General features: G+C 44.6%; 1 pseudogene; it reads left to right on the plus strand.

Moving 5' to 3' along the window:
- Positions 1 to 1,353: 1,353 nt before the first annotated feature.
- Positions 1,354 to 10,133, plus strand: LOC123992695 (annotated as a pseudogene).
- Positions 10,134 to 23,219: the final 13,086 nt, after the last annotated feature.

Below are 23,219 nucleotides of genomic sequence, written 5' to 3' on the forward strand. Positions count from 1 at the left end.
TACACACACATCTAAAAGTAAAATAATGGAATTAAGAAATAAATAAATATAAATATTAGGATGAGCAATGTCAGAATGTTTAAATCTGTATATTAAGTAAGGAAAATTTGGCAGTATGTATTCTATTATACTTGATTCACAGAAGACTCCTTATAAATATGTACAGTATGCAAGATACATTTTCATGTTTATTTTCACCATGATTCATTCATTGGTTTCAATGTGGGGGTCAATGTGTCTTTTATCAAGCAAAAATGTTAAGATTACAGAATCATTGCGAAACAAAGATATGCTTTGTGAAGCTACAATAGCTGTTATGAACCAAGGACAGTCTCTGAGACACATTGTCTCAAAGCGCTGTAACGGAATCTCTCACCCTTTGACTACCATTGGATTTTCCCTGCTTGTGTATCTGTTCATTTCAATTTTGACCTCATGGTCCATGGATTGATTGTTTAAGCAAACACATTTGTCCAATCAAAGAAAAATTATATTGACTTTTCGATTAGATTTTGCTAACATTTCCTTTATTAGTTGACAATCATCATTGACACACATTTCATCCCTTGCTTCAAACTGGTCTCAGAGCATTTCATATTATTCTGTATGTAAATCCGAGACACTCCATTTAGTATGATATGTTACGAATTTGCAAAACGTACAGTATGTTGCGAATTTGCAAAAGTGCAATATATTACGAATTCTCGCTAGGTGGCTAACATTAGCTAGGCTTGGGGTTAGGGTTAGGGGTTAGGGTTAAGGTTAGGGTTACATTTATGAGTTAGGTTAAAGGGTTAAGGTTAGGGTTAGAGAAAGGGGAAAGGTTAGCTAAAAGGGTTAAGGTTAGGGTTAGGTGATAGGTTAGCTAACATGCTAAGTAGTTGCGAAGTAGCTAAAAAGTACTAACTACATCAAAAGTCACTAATTAGCTAAAATGCTAAAGTTGTCCATGATGAGATTCAAACTTGCAACCTTTGAGTTGCTAGACATTCACATTATACAACCACCCATCCACCCTGACCAACCACCCTACTTTCATTTTTGCCTTGAGTAACCATCTGTCTTATGTAACCATACCAAACATAACATATCTTATTTTTTATGCTATTTGACGCCTAGTCTGTGAGACCAGACTGCTTGCTTATGTAGCTTATAAATGGCATGTTATATGACTAAAGAGAGGCAACATTTTGACATAATGAAACAGATAATATTCAAGGACAATGTTCTGTTGTCCCCTGCAATAATACAAAGAGAGTACACAATGTGCTCTGTGACAGTCACAGCACCATTCACACTGTCGCCCCTCCTTTGAGGGGTATAAACTTGTTCAACCAAGTGTGAGAGAGCACTGATGTCATGGGTTGTAAAAGAGAGAACTCGTTTTATTGCCCTTTGACAGCTAACATTTCTGGCTTTCTATGTTCAATTTTGTAGTTAAGAAGACAATTCTTGCAGCATACACCTGTGTCTTGCGAGGTAAGATCAATACATCCATTCCAGTATCTTCACTCTTAATTAAGTAGCAAAGTGTTGACATTTAAGTTTATCAATCCTAATGTGACGTGTTCCAGGCACTGGCTCCGTCCTCCTGTCGGCCCTGCAGTCCCTGCTCTCTATGCACTGGGCCTGGTGTCCCAGGCTGGAGAACCAGGTCCAGGTCTTCTCTGTCATGCAGTTCATTGTCTCCTTCCTCATCATTAGGTGAGATTATCTGCTGAGCTCCATATACTTCACTGTCAAATGGCTAAAGCACTGGATTTTTGTTTTTAATTTATGAACAGTATATAAATGGCCAGCCTTTTATTGGGCTTCTTGGAAAACTGTTGCGTACTAGAGGGCATAAACACTACACCACAGTGTTAATGGGTTGAACAACCTCTAACTGGCTATGACACAACACAAATAGTCAATTGTGATTCTCAAACTTGTGTGCTTTTTTGTATAGATGTTTTTATTTTATCAGATTTTAAAAAACAATAGGATGTTTGACAATTCAAAGTTAATCTGTGTTTCATCCTCGTGCCCCTCTCTGTGTTGGACCAGGCCCTATATGCTCTGTGGTGATGCTGTACCTCCTCTGGACTGACTACTGGTGGGCCTCATACACCACCTGGCTCATCTATAATTGGAACACACACAAACAAGGCAAGCTAAATGCTACATTATAGAGAATACAGCTGGAGTACTGGTTGTTCTTCAGACTTACTGTATCTTTTTGTTGATGATATGATGTGTTGACTCCTAGCTGGCCGAAGGTTCTCGTGGGTGAGGAACTGGACAGTTTAGACCTACTACCGAGACTACTTCCCTATCCGAGTGAGTGATAGTAACTGCACACTGCTTTGTCACATTCCAAAGGGAAATTAACTGTGGTTAAGGCCAATATTTAATATTTAGTATAATTTCAATGTCGAGTCTCATATTTAACAATCTTCTGACTCCAGTTTATCAAGACCCACAACTTGTTGCCCAATCGGAACTATATCCTTGGCTCCCACCCACATGGAATCTTTTGTTTTGGAGCACTTTGTAATTTTGCAACAGAAGCCAATGGTTTTTCAGCCAAGTCCCCTGGAATAACACCATTTGTGGCTATCCTGGCTGGAAACTTCCACATGCCATTAGCCAGAGAGTACCTGATGTCTGCAGGTGAGGACACTGGTCTCTGGTTAGTTTCAACCCATACTAAAACAATGAGTGATTGTTTATAACGTGAACATACATTGTAGATTAATTTCCCTTCAAGGACAGTAAATGTTTCATTTATAGATATGATTGACTAGTTCCGTAAATGTTGCTCCTAAAAAGAGTGATTTGTTGTTATTATTCAGGGATTTGTCCTGTGAATCGCGCCACACTGGAGTTCATTCTGTCGTGTAATGGGACAGGGAATGCAGTCATTCTTACTGTTGGAGGGGCAGCTGAATCTCTGGACTGTACTCCAGGAGTTCATTGTCTCACCCTAAAGAACCGCAAGGGCTTTGTGAAACTGGCTCTGCAACAAGGGTAAGTCCCCATGGTATACATAAACGATCCACACCAGAAAGCTACATTTGTTATGCAGGTGAATGAGGACCCAAAAGCGACTTGGCGAAAACAGAGTTTTTAATCCAGTAAAGTTACTTTACAAACAAAAGGCATAATACTACTCGTAATGACGAGAACAGACTGGAGACTTGATCAAGAACTGCAGGTTGCCTCGGGAAGGCACTTGAACGTAGCAGACTCAGACACCTGCTCACCACGCAGCATCTGAGGGAAACACGACACGACAGGGCAATACATAGACACAGCACGGTGAACAATAGACAAGGATCCGACAGGACAGGAACGGAAAACAAGGGAAGAAATAGGGACTCTAATCAGGGGAAAAGATAAGGAACAGGTGTGGGAAGACTAAATGATGATTAGGGGAATAGGAACAGCTGGGAGCAGGAACGGAACGATAGAGAGAGGAGAGAGAGGGAGGGGGAGAGAGAGGGATAGAAAAAGGGAACGAACCTAATAAGACCAGCAGGGGGAAACGAACAGAAGGGAAAGCATAATGACAAGACAATCTAAGACAAAACATGACAGTACCCCCCCACTCACCGAGCGCCTCCTGGCGCACTCGAGGAGGAATCCTGGCGGCAACGGAGGAAATCATCAATAAGTGAATGGTCCAGCACGTCCCGAGACGGAACCCAACTCCTCTCCTCAGGACCGTAACCCTCCCAATCCACTAAGTATTGGTGACCCCGTCCCCGAGAACGCATGTCCATGATCTTACGTACCTTGTAAATAGGTGCGCTCTCGACAAGGACGGGAGGGGGAGGGAAGACGAACGGGGGTGCGAAGAAAGGGCTTGACACAGGAGACATGGAAGACAGGATGGACGCGACGAAGATGTCGCGGAAGAAGCAGTCGCACAGCGACAGGATTGACGACCTGGGAGACACGGAACGGACCAATGAACCGCGGAGTCAACTTACGAGAAGCTGTCGTAAGAGGAAGGTTGCGAGTGGAAAGCCACACTCTCTGGCCGCAACAATACCTTGGACTCTTAATCCTGCGTTTATTGGCGGCTCTCACAGTCTGTGCCCTGTAACGGCAAAGTGCAGACCTCACCCTCCTCCAGGTGCGCTCACAACGTTGGACAAACGCTTGAGCGGAGGGAACGCTGGACTCGGCAAGCTGGGATGAGAACAGAGGAGGCTGGTAACCCAGACTACTCTGAAACGGAGATAACCCGGTAGCAGACGAAGGAAGCGAGTTGTGAGCGTATTCTGCCCAGGGGAGCTGTTCTGCCCAAGACGCAGGGTTTCTGAAAGAAAGGCTGCGTAGTATGCGACCAATCGTCTGATTGGCCCTCTCTGCTTGACCGTTAGACTGGGGATGAAACCCGGAAGAGAGACTGACGGACGCACCAATCAAACGACAGAACTCCCTCCAAAACTGTGACGTGAATTGCGGGCCTCTGTCTGAAACGGCGTCTAACGGGAGGCCATGAATTCTGAACACATTCTCGATAATGATTTGTGCCGTCTCCTTAGCGGAAGGAAGTTTAGCGAGGGGAATGAAATGTGCCGCCTTAGAGAACCTATCGACAACCGTAAGAATCACAGTCTTCCCCGCAGACAAAGGCAGACCGGTAATGAAGTCTAGGGCGATGTGAGACCATGGTCGAGAAGGAATGGGGAGCGGTCTGAGACGACCGGCAGGAGGAGAGTTACCCGACTTAGTCTGCGCGCAGTCCGAACAAGCAGCCACGAAACGGCGCGTGTCACGCTCCTGAGTCGGCCACCAAAAGCGCTGGCGAATAGACGCAAGAGTGCCTCGAACACCGGGATGACCAGCTAACTTGGCAGAGTGAGCCCACTGAAGAACAGCCAGACGAGTGGAAACAGGAACGAAAAGGAGGTTACTAGGACAAGCGCGCGGCGACGCAGTGTGCGTGAGTGCTTGCTTAACCTGTCTTTCAATTCCCCAGACTGTCAACCCGACAACACGCCCATAAGGAAGAATCCCTCGGGATCAGTAGAAGCCACAGAAGAACTAAACAGACGGGATAAGGCATCAGGCTTGGTGTTTTTGCTACCCGGACGGTAAGAAATCACAAACTCGAAACGAGCGAAAAACAACGCCCAACGAGCTTGACGGGCATTAAGTCGTTTGGCAGAACGGATGTACTCAAAGTTCTTATGGTCTGTCCAAACGACAAAAGGAACGGTCGCCCCCTCCAACCACTGTCGCCATTCGCCTAGGGCTAAGCGGATGGCGAGCAGTTCACGGTTACCCACATCATAGTTGCGCTCAGATGGCGACAGGCGATGAGAAAAATAAGCGCAAGGATGAACCTTATCGTCAGACTGGAAGCGCTGGGATAGAATGGCTCCCACGCCTACCTCTGAAGCGTCAACCTCGACAATGAATTGTCTAGTGACGTCAGGAGTAACGAGGATAGGAGCGGACGTAAAACGTTCTTTTAGAAGATCAAAAGCTCCCTGGGCGGAACCGGACCACTTAAAACACGTCTTGACAGAAGTAAGAGCTGTGAGAGGGGCAGCAACTTGACCGAAATTACGAATGAAACGCCGATAGAAATTAGCGAAACCTAAAAAGCGCTGCAACTCGACACGTGACCTTGGAACGGGCCAATCACTGACAGCTTGGACCTTAGCGGAATCCATCTGAATGCCTTCAGCGGAAATAACGGAACCGAGAAAAGTAACGGAGGAGACATGAAAAGAGCACTTCTCAGCCTTTACGTAGAGACAATTCTCTAAAAGGCGCTGTAGAACACGTCGAACGTGCTGAACATGAATCTCGAGTGACGGTGAAAAAATCAGGATATCGTCAAGATAGACAAAAACAAAGATGTTCAGCATGTCTCTCAGAACATCATTAACTAATGCCTGAAAAACAGCTGGCGCATTGGCGAGACCAAACGGCAGAACCCGGTACTCAAAATGCCCTAACGGAGTGTTAAACGCCGTTTTCCACTCGTCCCCCTCTCTGATGCGCACGAGATGGTAAGCGTTACGAAGGTCCAACTTAGTAAAGCACCTGGCTCCCTGCAGAATCTCGAAGGCTGATGACATAAGGGGAAGCGGATAACGATTCTTAACCGTTATGTCATTTAGCCCTCGATAATCCACGCAGGGGCGCAGAGTACCGTCCTTCTTCTTAACAAAAAAGAACCCCGCCCCGGCCGGAGAGGAAGAAGGCACTATGGTACCGGCGTCAAGAGACACAGATAAATAATCCTCGAGAGCCTTACGTTCGGGAGCCGACAGAGAGTATAGTCTACCCCGAGGAGGAGTGGTCCCCGGAAGGAGATCAATACTACAATCATACGACCGGTGAGGAGGAAGGGAGTTGGCTCGGGACCGACTGAAGACCGTGCGCAGATCATGATATTCCTCCGGCACTCCTGTCAAATCGCCAGGTTCCTCCTGAGAAGTGGGGACAGAAGAAATGGGAGGGATGGCAGACATTAAACACTTCACATGACAAGAAACGTTCCAGGATAGGATAGAATTACTAGACCAATTAATAGAAGGATTATGACATACTAGCCAGGGATGACCCAAAACAACAGGTGTAAAAGGTGAACGAAAAATCAAAAAAGAAATAGTCTCACTGTGGTTACCAGATACTGTGAGAGTTAAAGGTAGTGTCTCAAACCTGATACTGGGAAGATGACTACCATCTAAGGCAAACATGGGCGTAGGCTTGTCTAACTGTCTGAAAGGAATGTCATGTTTCCGAGCCCATGCTTCGTCCATGAAACAACCCTCAGCCCCAGAGTCAATCAAGGCACTGCATGTAGCACCCGAACCGGTCCAGCGTAGATGGACCGACATAGTAGTACAGGATCTAGATGAAGAGACCTGAGTAGTAGCGCTCACCAGTAGCCCTCCGCTTACTGATGAGCTCTGGCCTTTACTGGACATGAATTGACAAAATGTCCATCAAATCCGCAATAGAGGCACAGGCGGTTGGTGATCCTCCGTTCCCTCTCCTTGGTCGAGATGCGAATACCTCCCAGCTGCATGGGCTCAGTCTCTGAGCCAGAGGAGGGAGATGGTTGCGATGCGGAGCAGGGAAACACCGTTGACGCGAGCTCTCTTCCACGAGCTTGGTGACGAAGATCTACCCGTCGTTCTATGCGGATGGCGAGAGCAATCAAAGAGTCCACACTGGAAGGAACCTCCCGAGAGAGAATCTCATCTTTGACCACTGCGTGGAGTCCCTCCAGAAAACGAGCGAGCAGCGCCGGCTCGTTCCAGTCACTAGAGGCAGCAAGAGTGCGAAACTCTATAGAGTAATCCGTTATGGATCGATCACCTTGGCATAGGGAAGCCAGGGCCCTAGAAGCCTCCCTACCAAAAACTGAACGGTCAAAAACCCGAATCATCTCCTCTTTAAAGTTCTGGTAATTGTTAGAACAATCAGCCCTTGCCTCCCAGATAGCTGTGCCCCACTCTCGAGCCCGGCCAGTAAGGAGTGAAATGACGTAAGCAACCCGAGCTCTCTCGCTAGAGTATGTGTTGGGTTGGAGAGAGAACACAATATCACACTGGGCGAGAAAGGAGCGGCACTCCGTGGGCTGCCCGGAGTAGCAAGGTGGGTTATTAACCCTAGGTTCCGGAGGCTCGGCAGGCCAGGAAGTAACAGGTGGCACGAGACGAAGACTCTGGAACTGTCCAGAGAGGTCGGAAACCTGAGCGGCCAGGTTCTCCACGGCATGGCGAGCAGCAGACAATTCCTGCTCGTGTCTGCCGAGCATGGCTCCTTGGATCTCGACGGCAGTGTTACGAGCATCTGTAGTCGCTGGGTCCATTCCTTGGTCGGATCCTTCTGTTATGCAGGTGAATGAGGACCCAAAAGCGACTTGGCGAAAACAGAGTTTTTAATCCAGTAAAGTTACTTTACAAACAAAAGGCATAATACTACTCGTAATGACGAGAACAGACTGGAGACTTGATCAAGAACTGCAGGTTGCCTCGGGAAGGCACTTGAACGTAGCAGACTCAGACACCTGCTCACCACGCAGCATCTGAGGGAAACACGACACGACAGGGCAATACATAGACACAGCACGGTGAACAATAGACAAGGATCCGACAGGACAGGAACGGAAAACAAGGGAAGAAATAGGGACTCTAATCAGGGGAAAAGATAAGGAACAGGTGTGGGAAGACTAAATGATGATTAGGGGAATAGGAACAGCTGGGAGCAGGAACGGAACGATAGAGAGAGGAGAGAGAGGGAGGGGGAGAGAGAGGGATAGAAAAAGGGAACGAACCTAATAAGACCAGCAGGGGGAAACGAACAGAAGGGAAAGCATAATGACAAGACAATCTAAGACAAAACATGACACATTGATCCAAGCAGATACACTTTAAACAGACTGTCACACTGATCATCTGGAGGTGAGACTGACTATGTTGTGTTGTGTCTTATTGTGTTATTGTCTACCAGGGCTGACCTGGTGCCTGAGTACTCGTTTGGGGAGAATGATGTGTATAAGAAGCTGATTCTGAATGAGGGATCTTGGTGGAGGCTGATCCAGAGGGGGCTACAGAGGCCGGGGCCTCTTCTCCCCTGACACCTGGGGCCTGGTTCCCTTCTCCAAACCCATCAACTCAGTTGGTAAGCTTACCATATTCCCTAGAAATACAAGGGGTGTTCTGTAAAGGTATTGGTATGTAATTACCATTTAACCATGTCATTTCTCAGTAATTTCTGTTCCCCTAAAACAAAGTGCCACTAAGTTATGTATGTGGAGAATGGCCTTGGATCTAATCTATACCGAACAAAAATATAATGCAATATGTAGTGTTGGTCCCATGTTTCATGAGCTGAAATAAAAGATCCCGGAAATTTTCCATTCACACAGAAAGTTTATTTCTCTCAAATTCTGTGCACAAATGTGTTTACATCCCTGTTAGTGAGCATTTCTCCTTTGCCAAGATAATCCATCCACCTGACAGTTGTGGCATATCAAGAAGCTGATTAAACACCATGATCATTACACAGGTGCTGGGAACAATAAAAGACCACTCTAAAATGTGCAGTTTTGTCGCACAACACAATGCCACAGATATCTCAAGTTTTGAGGGAGCGTGCAATTGGCATGCTGACGCAGGAATGTCCAACAGAGCTGTTTCCAGATAATTGGATGTTCAGTTCTTTACTATAAGCCACCTTCAACATTGTTTAAGATAATTTGGCAGTACATCTGACTGATCTCACAACCACAGACCACGTGTAACCACGCCAGCCCAGGACCTCCACATCCGGCTTCTCCACCTGTGGGGTCGTCTGTAATAAAGCCATTTTGTGGGCAAAAACTCCTGCCCAGTCATGTGAAATACATTGATTATGGCATAATGAATTTATTTTAGTTGACTGATTACTTTCTATGAACTGTAACTCAGTAAAATAATTGAAGTTGTTACATGCTGCATTTATATTTTTGTTCAGTGTAGAATTCAAGTGCATTTTGATCTATTTTAGGGTGAGTAACACTGAGACTGTCATCTGGTTAGGAAATTATTTTGTCTTTCAGTTGGAAAACCCATGGAGATGCCCAAGATCAGTTTACCCAGCCAAGAAGAAGTGAACCATTACCACACCATGTACGTACGCTCCCTTACACAGCTATTTGACAAGCACAAGACCCACTTTGGGCTGAGGGAGGGGGATGTACTGGTGATTCACTGAGGTGTGGTCATATTCTGGCTGGGTCAGACACAAGTACTGCTCTTTGGCTGCTCGAGATACACCTTGTGTAATGACTGAAGCTGTGACTAACAGAAAAATCTCACAGGTCAAAGGTTATTTAAAAATATATATATATTTCACCTTTATTTAACCAGGTAGGCCAGTTGAGAACAAGTTCTCATTTACAACTGCGACCTGGCCAAGATAAAGCAAAGCAGTGCGACACAAACAACAACACAGAGTTACACATGGAATAAACAAATGTACAGTCAATAACACAATAGAAAAATTCAATATACAGTGTTTGCAAATTAGGTTAGATTAGGGAGGTAATAAATAGGCCGTATTGGCGAAGTAATTACAATTTAGTAATTAACACTGGAGTGATAAGTGTGCATAAGACGAATGTGCAAGTCGAGATACTGGGGTGTCATGCTGGTGATAGAGGACCCAAAAGCGACTTAACAGAAACAGAGTTTATTCAAGTCCAAACAGGGAATAACAGAAATCCTCTAGTCTGTAGAGGGGAATAACAAGAGAAGCGGCCACAGACTGCAGGTCGCTTCGGGTAGGCGCAGGCCGTAGTTGACAGAGACACCTGCTCACACGCAGCATCTGATGAAGGCAAAAAACACGACAGGACAGGGCGAAACACAATCACAGCACGGTGAATACTAAACAAGGAACCGACAGGACAGGAACGGAACACAAAGGAATAAATAGGGACTCCAATCAGGGGAAAGGATCGGGAACAGGTGTGGGAAGACTAAATGATGATTAGGGGAATAGGAACAGCTGGGAGCAGGAACGGAACGATAGAGAGAAGAGAGAGCGAGAGAGTGAGAGAGGGAGGGGGAGAGAGAGGGATAGAAAGAGGGAAAGAACCTAAAAAAGACCAGCAGAGGGAAACGAATAGAATGGGGAGCACAGGGACAAGACATGATAATAAATGACAAACATGACAGTACCCCCCCACTCACCGAGCGCCTCCTGGCGCACTCGAGGAGGAATCCTGGCGGCAACGGAGGAAATCATCGATGAGTGAACGGTCCAGCACGTCCCGAGACGGGACCCAACTCCTCTCCTCAGGACCGTAACCCTCCCAATCCACTAAGTATTGGTGACCCCGTCCCCGAGAACGCATGTCCATGATCTTATGTACCTAGTAAATAGGTGCGCTCTCGACAAGGACGGGAGGGGGAGGGAAGACGAACGGGGTGCGAAGAAAGGGCTTAACACAGGAGACATGGAAGACAGGATGGACGCGACGAAGATGTCGCGGAAGAAGCAGTCGCACAGCGACAGGATTGACGACCTGGGAGACACGGAACGGACCAATGAACCGCGGAGTCAACTTACGAGAAGCTGTCGTAAGAGGAAGGTTGCGAGTGGAAAGCCACACTCTCTGGCCGCAACAATACCTTGGACTCTTAATCCTGCGTTTATTGGCGGCTCTCACAGTCTTCCCCGCAGACAAAGGCAGACCGGTAGTGAAGCCTAAGGCGATGTGAGACCATGGTCGAGAAGGAATGGGGAGCGGTCTGAGACGACCGGCAGGAGGAGAGTTACCCGACTTAGTCTGCGCGCAGTCCGAACAAGCAGCCACGAAACGGCGCGTGTCACGCTCCTGAGTCGGCCACCAAAAGCGCTGGCGAATAGACGCAAGAGTGCCTCGAACACCGGGATGACCAGCTAACTTGGCAGAGTGAGCCCACTGAAGAACAGCCAGACGAGTGGAAACAGGAACGAAAAGGAGGTTACTAGGACAAGCGCGCGGCGACGCAGTGTGCGTGAGTGCTTGCTTAACCTGTCTTTCAATTCCCCAGACTGTTAACCCGACAACACGCCCATAAGGAAGAATCCCCTCGGGATCAGTAGAAGCCACAGAAGAACTAAACAGACGGGATAAGACATCAGGCTTGGTGTTCTTGCTACCCGGACTGTAAGAAATCACAAACTCGAAACGAGCGAAAAACAACGCCCAACGAGCTTGACGGGCATTAAGTCGTTTGGCAGAACGGATGTACTCAAGGTTCTTATGGTCTGTCCAAACGACAAAAGGAACGGTCGCCCCCTCCAACCACTGTCGCCATTCGCCTAGGGCTAAGCGGATGGCGAGCAGTTCACGGTTACCCACATCATAGTTGCGCTCAGATGGCGACAGGCGATGAGAAAAATAAGCGCAAGGATGAACCTTATCGTCAGACTGGAAGCGCTGGGATAGAATGGCTCCCACGCCTACCTCTGAAGCGTCAACCTCGACAATGAATTGTCTAGTGACGTCAGGAGTAACGAGGATAGGAGCGGACGTAAAACGTTCTTTTAGAAGATCAAAAGCTCCCTGGGCGGAACCGGACCACTTAAAACACGTCTTGACAGAAGTAAGAGCTGTGAGAGGAGCAGCAACTTGACCGAAATTACGAATGAAACGCCGATAGAAATTAGCGAAACCTAAAAAGCGCTGCAACTCGACACGTGACCTTGGAACGGGCCAATCACTGACAGCTTGGACCTTAGCGGAATCCATCTGAATGCCTTCAGCGGAAATAACGGAACCGAGAAAAGTAACGGAGGAGACATGAAAAGAGCACTTCTCAGCCTTTACGTAGAGACAATTCTCTAAAAGGCGCTGTAGAACACGTCGAACGTGCTGAACATGAATCTCGAGTGACGGAGAAAAATCAGGATATCGTCAAGATAGACAAAAACAAAGATGTTCAGCATGTCTCTCAGAACATCATTAACTAATGCCTGAAAAACAGCTGGCGCATTGGCGAGACCGAACGGCAGAACCCGGTACTCAAAATGCCCTAACGGAGTGTTAAACGCCGTTTTCCACTCGTCCCCCTCTCTGATGCGCACGAGATGGTAAGCGTTACGAAGGTCCAACTTAGTAAAGCACCTGGCTCCCTGCAGAATCTCGAAGGCTGATGACATAAGGGGAAGCGGATAACGATTCTTAACCGTTATGTCATTCAGCCCTCGATAATCCACGCAGGGGCGCAGAGTACCGTCCTTCTTCTTAACAAAAAAGAACCCCGCCCCGGCCGGAGAAGAAGAAGGCACTATGGTACCGGCGTCAAGAGACACAGACAAATAATCCTCGAGAGCCTTACGTTCGGGAGCCGACAGAGAGTATAGTCTACCTCGAGGAGGAGTGGTCCCCGGAAGGAGATCAATACTACAATCATACGACCGGTGAGGAGGAAGGGAGTTGGCTCGGGACCGACTGAAGACCGTGCGCAGATCATGATATTCCTCCGGCACTCCTGTCAAATCGCCAGGTTCCTCCTGAGAAGTAGGGACAGAAGAAACGGGAGGGATGGCAGACATTAAACACTTCACATGACAAGAAACGTTCCAGGATAGGACAGAATTACCAGACCAATCAATAGAAGGATTACGACATACTAGCCAGGGATGACCCAAAACAACAGGTGCAAACGGTGAACGGAAAATCAAAAAAGAAATAGTCTCACTGTGGTTACCAGACACTGCGAGAGCCAAAGGTAGTGTCTCAAATTTGATACTGGGAAGATGACTACCATCTAAGGCAAACATGGGCGTAGGCTTGTCTAACGGTCTGAAAGGAATGTTATGTTTCCGAACCCATGCTTCGTCCATGAAACAACCCTCAGCCCCAGAGTCAATCAAGGCACTGCATGTAGCACCCGAACCGGTCCAGCGTAGATGGACCGACATAGTAGTACAAGATCTAGATGAAGAGACCTGAGTAGTAGCGCTCACCAGTAGCCCTCCGCTTACTGATGGGCTCTGGCCTCTTACTGGACATGAATTAACAAAATGTCCAGCAACTCCGCAATAGAGGCACAGGCGGTTGGTGATCCTCCGTTCCCTCTCCTTAGTCGAGATGCGAATCCCTCCCAGCTGCATGGGCTCAGTCTCAAAGCCAGAGGAGGGAGATGGTTGCGATGCGGAGCAGGGAAACACCGTTGATGCGAGCTCTCTTCCACGAGCCCGGTGACGAAGATCTACCCGTCGTTCTATGCGGATGGCGAGAGCAATCAAAGAGTCCACATCTGAAGGAACCTCCCGGGAGAGAATCTCATCCTTAACCACTGCGTGGAGTCCCTCCAGAAAACGAGCGAGCAGCGCCGGCTCGTTCCACTCACTAGAGGCAGCAAGATGGGTTATTAACCCTAGGTTCTGGAGGCTCGGCAGGCCAGGAAGTAACAGGTGGCACGAGACGTAGACTCTGGAACTGTCCAGAGAGGTCGGAAACCTGAGCGGCCAGGTTCTCCACGGCATGGCGAGCAGCAGACAATTCCTGCTCGTGTCTGCCGAGCATGGCTCCTTGGATCTTGACGGCAGTGTAACGAGCGTCTGAAGTCGCTGGGTCCATTCCTGGGTCGGTTCCTTCTTTCATGCTGGTGATAGAGGACCCAAAAGCGACTTAACAGAAACAGAGTTTATTCAAGTCCAAACAGGGAATAACAGAAATCCTCTAGTCTGTAGAGGGGAATAACAAGAGAAGCGGCCACAGACTGCAGGTCGCTTCGGGTAGGCGCAGGCCGTAGTTGACAGAGACACCTGCTCACACGCAGCATCTGATGAAGGCAAAAAACACGACAGGACAGGGCGAAACACAATCACAGCACGGTGAATACTAAACAAGGAACCGACAGGACAGGAACGGAACACAAAGGAATAAATAGGGACTCCAATCAGGGGAAAGGATCGGGAACAGGTGTGGGAAGACTAAATGATGATTAGGGGAATAGGAACAGCTGGGAGCAGGAACGGAACGATAGAGAGAAGAGAGAGCGAGAGAGTGAGAGAGGGAGGGGGAGAGAGAGGGATAGAAAGAGGGAAAGAACCTAAAAAGACCAGCAGAGGGAAACGAATAGAATGGGGAGCACAGGGACAAGACATGATAATAAATGACAAACATGACACTGGGGTGCAAAGGAGCAACAAACAAAAAAACAATATGGGGATGAGGTAGTTGGATGGGATATTTACAGATGTGCTATGTACAGCTGCAATGACCTGTGACAAGCTCTGACAGCTGAAAGATAGTATAGGGAGATATGAGACTCCAGCTTCAGTGATTTTTGCAATTCGTTCCAGTCATTGGCAGCAGAGAACTGGAAGGAAAGGCGGCCAAAGGGGGAATTGGTTCATGGCGGTGACCAGTGAAATGTACCTGCTGGAGCGCATGCTACGGGTGGGTGCTGCTATGGTGATCAGTGAGCTGAGATAAGGCGGGGCTTTACTTAGCAAAGACTTATAGATGACCAGAAGCCAGTGGGTTTGGCGACGAATATGAAGCGAGGGCCAGCCAACGAGAACATTGGTGGGTAGTATATGGGGCTTTGGTGACAAAACGGATGGCACTGTGATAGACTGCATCCAATTTGCTGAGTAGAGTGTTGGAGGATATTTTGTAAATGACAGCGCCGAAGTCCAGGATTGGTAGGATAGTCAGTTTTACGAGGGTATGTTTGGCAGCATGAGTGAAGACATTAATGCTGCCGGTTCTTTTCTAAGATAGTCACTAGGTGAAGTGTCCTGGGTTGTCATTTGTTTGCTGTCTGGAAGCATAGCCTGCTGCAATACATTTTATGCAGTATTGCTCTCATCACGTTCACTTCCATATAACCACCAGGGGGCAGCATACTTTTCTCAATTTATGGTTCTGCTGAAGTAAATAAAACAGAATGTGTATTTTAAATCCATAATATTTTTGTTTGATGAATCAGAACGGAGTTGTCTTTTGGCATTTTCCAAAGATATTTGCAAAGAAAACATTGTGATGTCAAATCTTTGCTGTATTTGTCTTAACAAGTCACTTTCATGGCCACACAGGTGTGTCTTGACTCTTCACTACATTGAACGAACGAACGTTTGCCAGCTATTCAAATCTTTTGTAAAGTATTGTATATCAAGCAGGCATACATGATCACGTATTATTAGTTGCTTGTATGTTTTAATTAACTATTCAGTGGATCAGTGCGTATATTTAAAGAAAATATTGTTCAGAGAGAGACTATTTAAATTCACAAATGTATCTTAATTTTTCCAACATAATAGCAAATGAGGTTCAATAGACTCAAGATGTAGCTGCCACATTATCATAATCTGAGACTATCTGTTCACATAACAATGATAAGAATGTAGGTCTTCATAAACACGCTATAAATTCCTTTATTTTAGAAGGGCATTGAACAAGAAAAACATGAAAGTGTCTTCAAACTACATGTCTTATTCCCTCTTAAAAATTGTAATAAAGAATGAATTCCCTTTGATGTTATTTATCATAGCATGAATCATTAAGCTACTAAGCCCTCACTGAAGCCCTGAGTCTTCCTGTCAGTCAGTGCAGTGGTCCCCAGCCCTTCATCCATCATGTGCATCTGTTGAGGGTGTAGGGTGTTTGCTACCACAGCTTAACGAGATACAGTTTGTCACCGTATTGACTTTCAGTTGCTTCCCAAACATATGCTTTTAAAACATTTGATATCTTTGTTTGTTCATTGTAAAGAACTGATGCCTTTGAGCCATTCACCCTGTAATTGTTGTTGTTTTAATGTTCTGGATTTTACGGCTAAACAATAAAAATGTGGATAAACAAAATAGTTTTTAGTAGTATCATGAAGTTGTTCAAAGTGAACCAACAAATGAAAGAGTATTCCAAAATGTATTTTTATTAAGGCAAACAGCTGTAGAATACATCATTAACATGTCATGTATATTGGTATGATTATTTAAAAAGAAGCACATACTGTACGTTTTCAAAAAAATATTTTTATGTCGCTTGTCTTTTACATCTCACCAAAATTAAGGTGTTTTATTTGGTCGTTGCAAGATATTTATTTGCACTCAAATATTTATTTTCTTCTATTATGACAAGGGGTTCAATCGACGAGTTTAAGATAAATATATCTTTGTCTGTGTAGCAGTGGCAGTTGTCAAGCAGGTGTTGTTTTGAAACTTGTTTCTAAAGCAATATGATAAATTATAATAAGAAACACATAACGCTCTGCAATTTGAACTTTACAGCATGTTCTAAAAAAATATTTATTGATCATTAAACAATGGCTTCCTTTTATTCAAACTCAAGCATTTAATAGCAGGAACTCGGGCAAGCGACTCTACATGGGTTTATGAGTTTCATCTAAAATGTATATTTATTGGTTGAACAAATTTTTCTATCCCTTTAGTGCAATTTTCACAAGTATGTGGTACATGGGGTGGCAGGTAGCCTAGTGGTTAGAGTGTTGGGCTGGTAACTGAAAGGTTGCTGGATCGAATCCCTGAGCTCACAAGGTAAAAATCTGTCATTAATCTGCTGTGCAAGGCAGTTAACCCAATGTTCCCGGGTGCCATGGATGTGTTAAAGCAGCCCCCCTCACCGCTCTGATTCAGAGGGTTTGGGTTACCAGTTGAATACATTCCCCTTTCTAAGCTCAAAACAGATCATTGAGATGTTTCAAAACTCTAAGTGCATTTTCAGTTGACTGATTAAAACAAACAAAGTAACTTGTTCACTGCACCAAATCCCTCTTTCAATATTCAATAAATATATCTTCTTTTCAAAATGCAATATTCACTTTTCTTTGTCTTGTCATTTGTTAACAATAAAATGAACTGTAACTTATTCAAACTGCTCAAAATGGATAACTACAGTTGAAGTTGGAAGTTTACATACACCTTAGCCAAATACATTTAAACTCAGTTTTTCACTATTCCTGACATTTATTCCTAGTAAACATTCCCTGTCTTAGGTCAGTTAGGAATTAAGAATTTGAAATGTCAGAATAATAGTAGAGAATGATTTATTTCAGCTTTTATTTCTTTCATCACATTCCCAGTGGATCAGAAGTTTACATACACTCAATTAGTATTTGGTAGCATTGCCTTTAAATTGTTTAACTTGGGTCAAATGTTTTGGGTTGCCTTCCACAAGCTTCCCACAATAAGTTGGGTGCATTTTGGCCCATTCCTCCTGACAGAGCTGGTGTAACTGAGTCAGATATGTAGGCCTCCTTGCTCGCACACGCTTTTTCAGGTCTGCCCTCAAATTTTCTATAGGATTGAGGTCGGGGCTTTGTGATGACCACTCCAATACCATGACTTTGTTGTCCTTAAGCCATTTTGCCACAATTTTGGAAGTGTGCTTGGGGTCATTGTCCATTTTTAAGACCCATTTGCGACAAAGCTTTAACTTCCTGACTGATGTCTTGAGATGTTGCTTCAATATATCCACATCATTTTCCTCCATCATGATGTCATCTATTTTGTGAAGTGCACCAGTCCCATCTGCAGCAAAGCACCCCACAACATGCTGCTGCCACCCCCGTGCTTCATGGTTGGGATGCTGTTCTTCGGCTTGCAAGCGTCCCCCTTTTTCCTCCAAACATAACAATGGTCATTATGGCCAAACAGTTCTATTTCCTCAGACCAGAGGACATTTCTCCAAAAAGTACAATCTTTGTCCATGTGCAGTTGCAAACTGAAGTTTGGCTTTTTTATGGAGGTTTGGAGCAGTGGCTTCTTCCTTGCTGAGTGGCCTTTCAGGTTATGTCGATATAGGACTCGTTTTTACTGTGGATATAGATACTTTTCCATCTGTTTCCTCCAGCCTCTTCACAACGTCCTTTGCTGTTGATCTGGGATTGATTTGCACTTTTCTCACCAAAGTACATTCATCTCTAGGAGACAGAACATGTCTCCTTCCTGAGCGGTATGATGGCTGCGTGGTCCCAATGTGTTTATACTTGCGTACTATTGTTCGTACAGATGAACGTGGTACCTTCAGGTGTTTGGAAATTGCTTCCAAGGATGAACCAGACTTGTGGAGGTCTACAATTTTTGGCTGATTTATTTTGATTTTCCCAAGTCAAGCAAAAAGGCAATGAGTTTGAAGGTAGGCCTTGAAATACATCCACAGGTACACCTCTAATTTACTCAAATGATGTCAATTAGCCTATCAGAAGCTCCTAAAGCCATGACAACATCTTCTGGAATTTTCCAAGCTGTTTAAAGGCACAATCAACTTAGTGTATGTAAACTTCTGACCCACTGGAATTGTGATACAGTGAATTATGAGTGAAATAATCTGTCTGTAAACAATTGTTGGAAAAATGACTTGTGTCATGCACAAAGTAGATATCCTAACCGACTTGCCAAAACTATAGTTTGTTAACAAGAAATTTGTGGAGTGGTTGAAAAACGAGTTTTAATGACTCAAACCTAAGTGTATGTAAACTTCAGACTTCCTGCCATTAGATGAAAAAAAAGTGCTTTCCAAGTTATAGTCAAATACTGTATAGATTTTTTTTTTACCATCTACTATTCTTTCTATGCAGCACTTCAAAAAGAACCGTTTTGAAATGTGTATCCTCTATTACTTTGCTATTGGAGACACATAAGTGTATATGGACCAAACTGTGAATCATTTTTCATTGCTTCCACACAAAATGCATTCAATGACCACATTCTCCGAAATCCATGAACTCTTTTCTCATTCATATTCCACCACCTGCAAAACTATATATTTGCAGCACGTTTTCAAATGCTAATACACTGTTTCCAAAACTGTTAAATACACATTCAAAGCAGAATGATGGCAAATGTTGTGCATTTATGCAGTAACCAGATTGAAACATATAGAAAATCTCAGGAGAATATTTAATCATTCCAAACCCAGCTGACTGAAATTTCATCTGAAAGCCTACCCAAGTGTCCTGTTTTTATTCTAGTTACCAAACAGACAAAAGAGGACGGCTTCAGAATGATTTAGTTTGGAAACATGGATCAAGGAAGACAGGTTGGTGGGGAAAGAAGAGTGGCAGGGAGAGGGAGAATGTGTGGAGGACGAAGGAGAGGCTGGTTTAAGGGTGCAACCAAATCTGCAGCGTCTGCAGCAAAACAACAGGTGAGATGTGCATCCTTCAATGATCATTTAACTACATATTACAGTACAATACAGTATGTTCACATTTTTACATGTACTGACATTTTGAAATATATTGATTGTCTTGTCTTGCGTTTTTCAGTAGGTTGCCTCCCACAGGATGGAGAGGCAGAATATTATAAGATGCAGAGGAAATTGGCATTGTTGACATGGTAATTGTCAACAATGCAATACAACTGTGGGAAATTTGAAACAGAGTGCTGACAGACAATATCACTTTTGGGAATGTGAATACAGTCAGCACAACGACAATGGCCAGAGTCCTAGAGAAACATCAAATAAGGATGAAGCAGTTGTACCCTTTGAGAGAAACGGTGAACGTGTGAAAGAACTCTGGTATCAGTATGTCCAGGTAAGATGTCTGTTCAATAACCCAACGGGGTACATACACAACTAAGCATAATGTCAAGTACTGTAAAACTGTGGATTTACTGTATTTTAGAGAGTAATGGAGATGGAAGGCAGGCAAACTGCACATATATTCATCTTTGTGGATGATGTGGATTCAAACTGGCAAAAACACGCCGCAGGGGAAGATATGTGATTGGACAGAGAGCAACCGTGGATGTCCCAGGCCAGAGAGGAGCTAACATCACAATGTGTGCAGTACTGCTCAATGATGGTTTGATGTTACACAAACCACTCATTTCCCCCTACAATACAGAGGCTCATTTATTTTCTGGATGACCTGCATAATCAACTTGTGCCAGCAGAGGAGAGGGGCAAGAAATTCCCTACCTTTGTTGTTGTATGCGATAATGTGGCATTCCACCACTCTGCTGCAGTCACAGACTGGTTTGCTGCACATCGCAGGATGTCAGTACTATTCCTGCCTCCATACTCCCCCTTCCTAAACCCCATAGAGGAGCTTTTCTCTGCGTGGAGGTGGAAGGTTTATGACCAACATCCACATGACCAGATGTCTTTACTGGATGCCATGAACACGGGTGTGGAGACACTTCTCCTGAAGACTGCCAGGGTGTGGAGACACTTCTCCTGAAGACTGCCAGTGTTGGATTAAACATTCCAGAAGATACTTTCCAAGATGCATCGCCAGAGAAGACATAAGATGTGATGTTGATGAGAACTTGTGGTCAAATGCAGGAGAGAGGGAGAACTAGAACCCTCACATTACTGTACATTTTGAGTGATTATACTATACATGTTGTTGTTTTTTGTTGTTGTAATTATTATTGCAGCCCTGGAATTTCAGGAATTCGTTTTTTGTTTCAACATTTTATTTTTCACAAGTACATTACTATATGCAAAGTGTGGTATCCCAGGAGGTCTACTCCGGGGGATGGTAATAGATGGGAGGTACGTGATGCGACGTTGCCTCCCTCTGCTGGGAGTACATGAGCTGGGCATCCCAACACGGATAGCGCCAAATGGAGGTAATTAGGGGAAAGTGCCAACCAGCGGTGGAGACCAAATAAAAGGACCACTGTGGCACACCGCGCAGTAGGACAGGGAGAGACCGGCACAGAGCAAAAGCGGAGAAGGACTGAGCCAAACCTACGTGATTTTCGTTGTTATGTTTATTTTATGTCCTAGTAAAGTTGTTTACGGACTAAAACCTTCCTGTCTCTGTGTTAATCTCTGCATGCTCAACCCAACACCCCATGGTTGACCACAAAATATATAGAACGGCTATTGAAGCAAATTGCTGCATTTCTGATGAATTCTTGTTACATATACTTTAGTACGGTCAATAAAGTGAGAAGATGTTCTTATTCTATAATGATTTATGTGAAAAATCATTCAAACTTCAAAGAGAAATTCATAATTTATGTAAGGCTCCCTGTTTGGGATTTTTAGTTCAGTGTATTATGAGTGACAATGTATGCTTTCTGATTGGGAGTTGTTGCCAGTGTTATGGTCAAACAAGTTTATTTTGAGACATGTATGAAGTGGTTTGAGGTGAGATTAACTGTTGGGCCAAGATGCATGTTTGTAATGCAGACTGAAGAGTTTTGAAAAAGTGACTTCAGTCGTGACTGATGCTTGTTAGCAATTGAAAAAAAACTAAGTGGTTCAAATGACTAAATGGTGAGCCTTTCATTATCCTATGTATTCGTGAATAAACAAAAATTGCTTATGGTATTTTACAGAACACTTTGATTTTGGATGAATGAGTCCGTGGTGGAATATGTGTGAAACTCTAATGAATGCACAATCAAAGGTTCTGAACATAAGATAGGGGGGCATTATAAGTGTTATCAGTTTAAAGTTTTGTACTTAATTTTGGAAATATATGATTTACATCTGAAAAATGAGCCAGAGTGATTGAAAAAAAAAACGAACACTGAGAAGAGCGAGTGGAGAGCATACCAGAACCGTCAGGAAGCTGGAAACATACAACTGAACTTCAAATGGAATATCAACCTCACCTATGGCTGACTGGCACCATGCAGATCAATGGTCATAGAGTAGAAAGTTGGCCAGCAATCAACAAGGTGCCTGAAGGTGTGTGTGTGTGTGTGTGTGTGTGTGTGTGTGTGTGTGTGTGTGTGTGTGTGTGTGTGTGTGTGTGTGTGTGTGTGTGTGTGTGTGTGTGTGTTGGAGCAAAAGCCTGCCTGCCTAATCATGTTCTAGCAAGTTGTCTCAGTATACCACTACCACACAGAAGACAGCAGTTGACATCATCCTTATTAAACACATACATACTGTACATACATAAAGCTAAGCTTAGAGTTGTGGTTGAAGCTAAGGTTAGGGTTGATGTGGGCATGAAGCTAGAATTAGGGAAAGGGTTATGGCACAACCCGAACCCTAACCTTAACTAAAAATGCTTATGGTGGACCAAATCAGACACTGTCCAACACCCTGGTAAGCATGTCACTGGTTGGTTCACTCAGTTGTGTCTTGCGCTTAGCGATAATAAACCACCTAATCCACCCATTACCAGCCAGCTGCTGACAGACAAACATTGTTATGAAATACACATAACACATAAACACATAAAGCAGATTAAATTAGGCAGCTCAACAATACATAAAACAATACCAAAACTGTATGGAAATTGTGTTTGTTGATCTACAAAAGGCCAGTGCTTTGCGTCATTCTTGTTAATATTACTGATGCGCTGCATCCAATTTTGTGTAGTTGAACACCCTCTGCACACCTACTGGCTCTAGCAACATTTGTGTGGCATTGTTGGATATGTGGAACCTGGAAAACAAGACAAAATGATAAACAAGAAGACTAGCAACAAGATGGTGGATGCTAACGTTATGGAGATGCTAGTCACCATCCACGCAGAAATGGCTACACTACGCTCTGATTTCATGAACGAACTTTGTTCCTCTGTGTCAATTCTACGACCTGAAATAATGACAGAAGTCCAGTCAACTATGGCAACACTACAAAAACTATCACGACACAAGCCAAAAAAATACATTTGGAAACATTGTTGATCAACATCAATAAGCGGTTTACCAGATTGGAGGCCAAAAACGAGGCCAAAAACGAAGATTTTACCTCTGAGAATGTGAAGCTAATGGTTAACAGTAGTCTAGATTAACAGTAAAACCGTTCCCGGAGACAGAACATATGTGTGGTCAGA

The sequence above is a fragment of the Oncorhynchus gorbuscha genome, linkage group LG13 (genome assembly GCF_021184085.1).
Source record: "Oncorhynchus gorbuscha isolate QuinsamMale2020 ecotype Even-year linkage group LG13, OgorEven_v1.0, whole genome shotgun sequence".
Classification (NCBI taxonomy): Eukaryota; Metazoa; Chordata; class Actinopteri; order Salmoniformes; family Salmonidae; genus Oncorhynchus; species Oncorhynchus gorbuscha.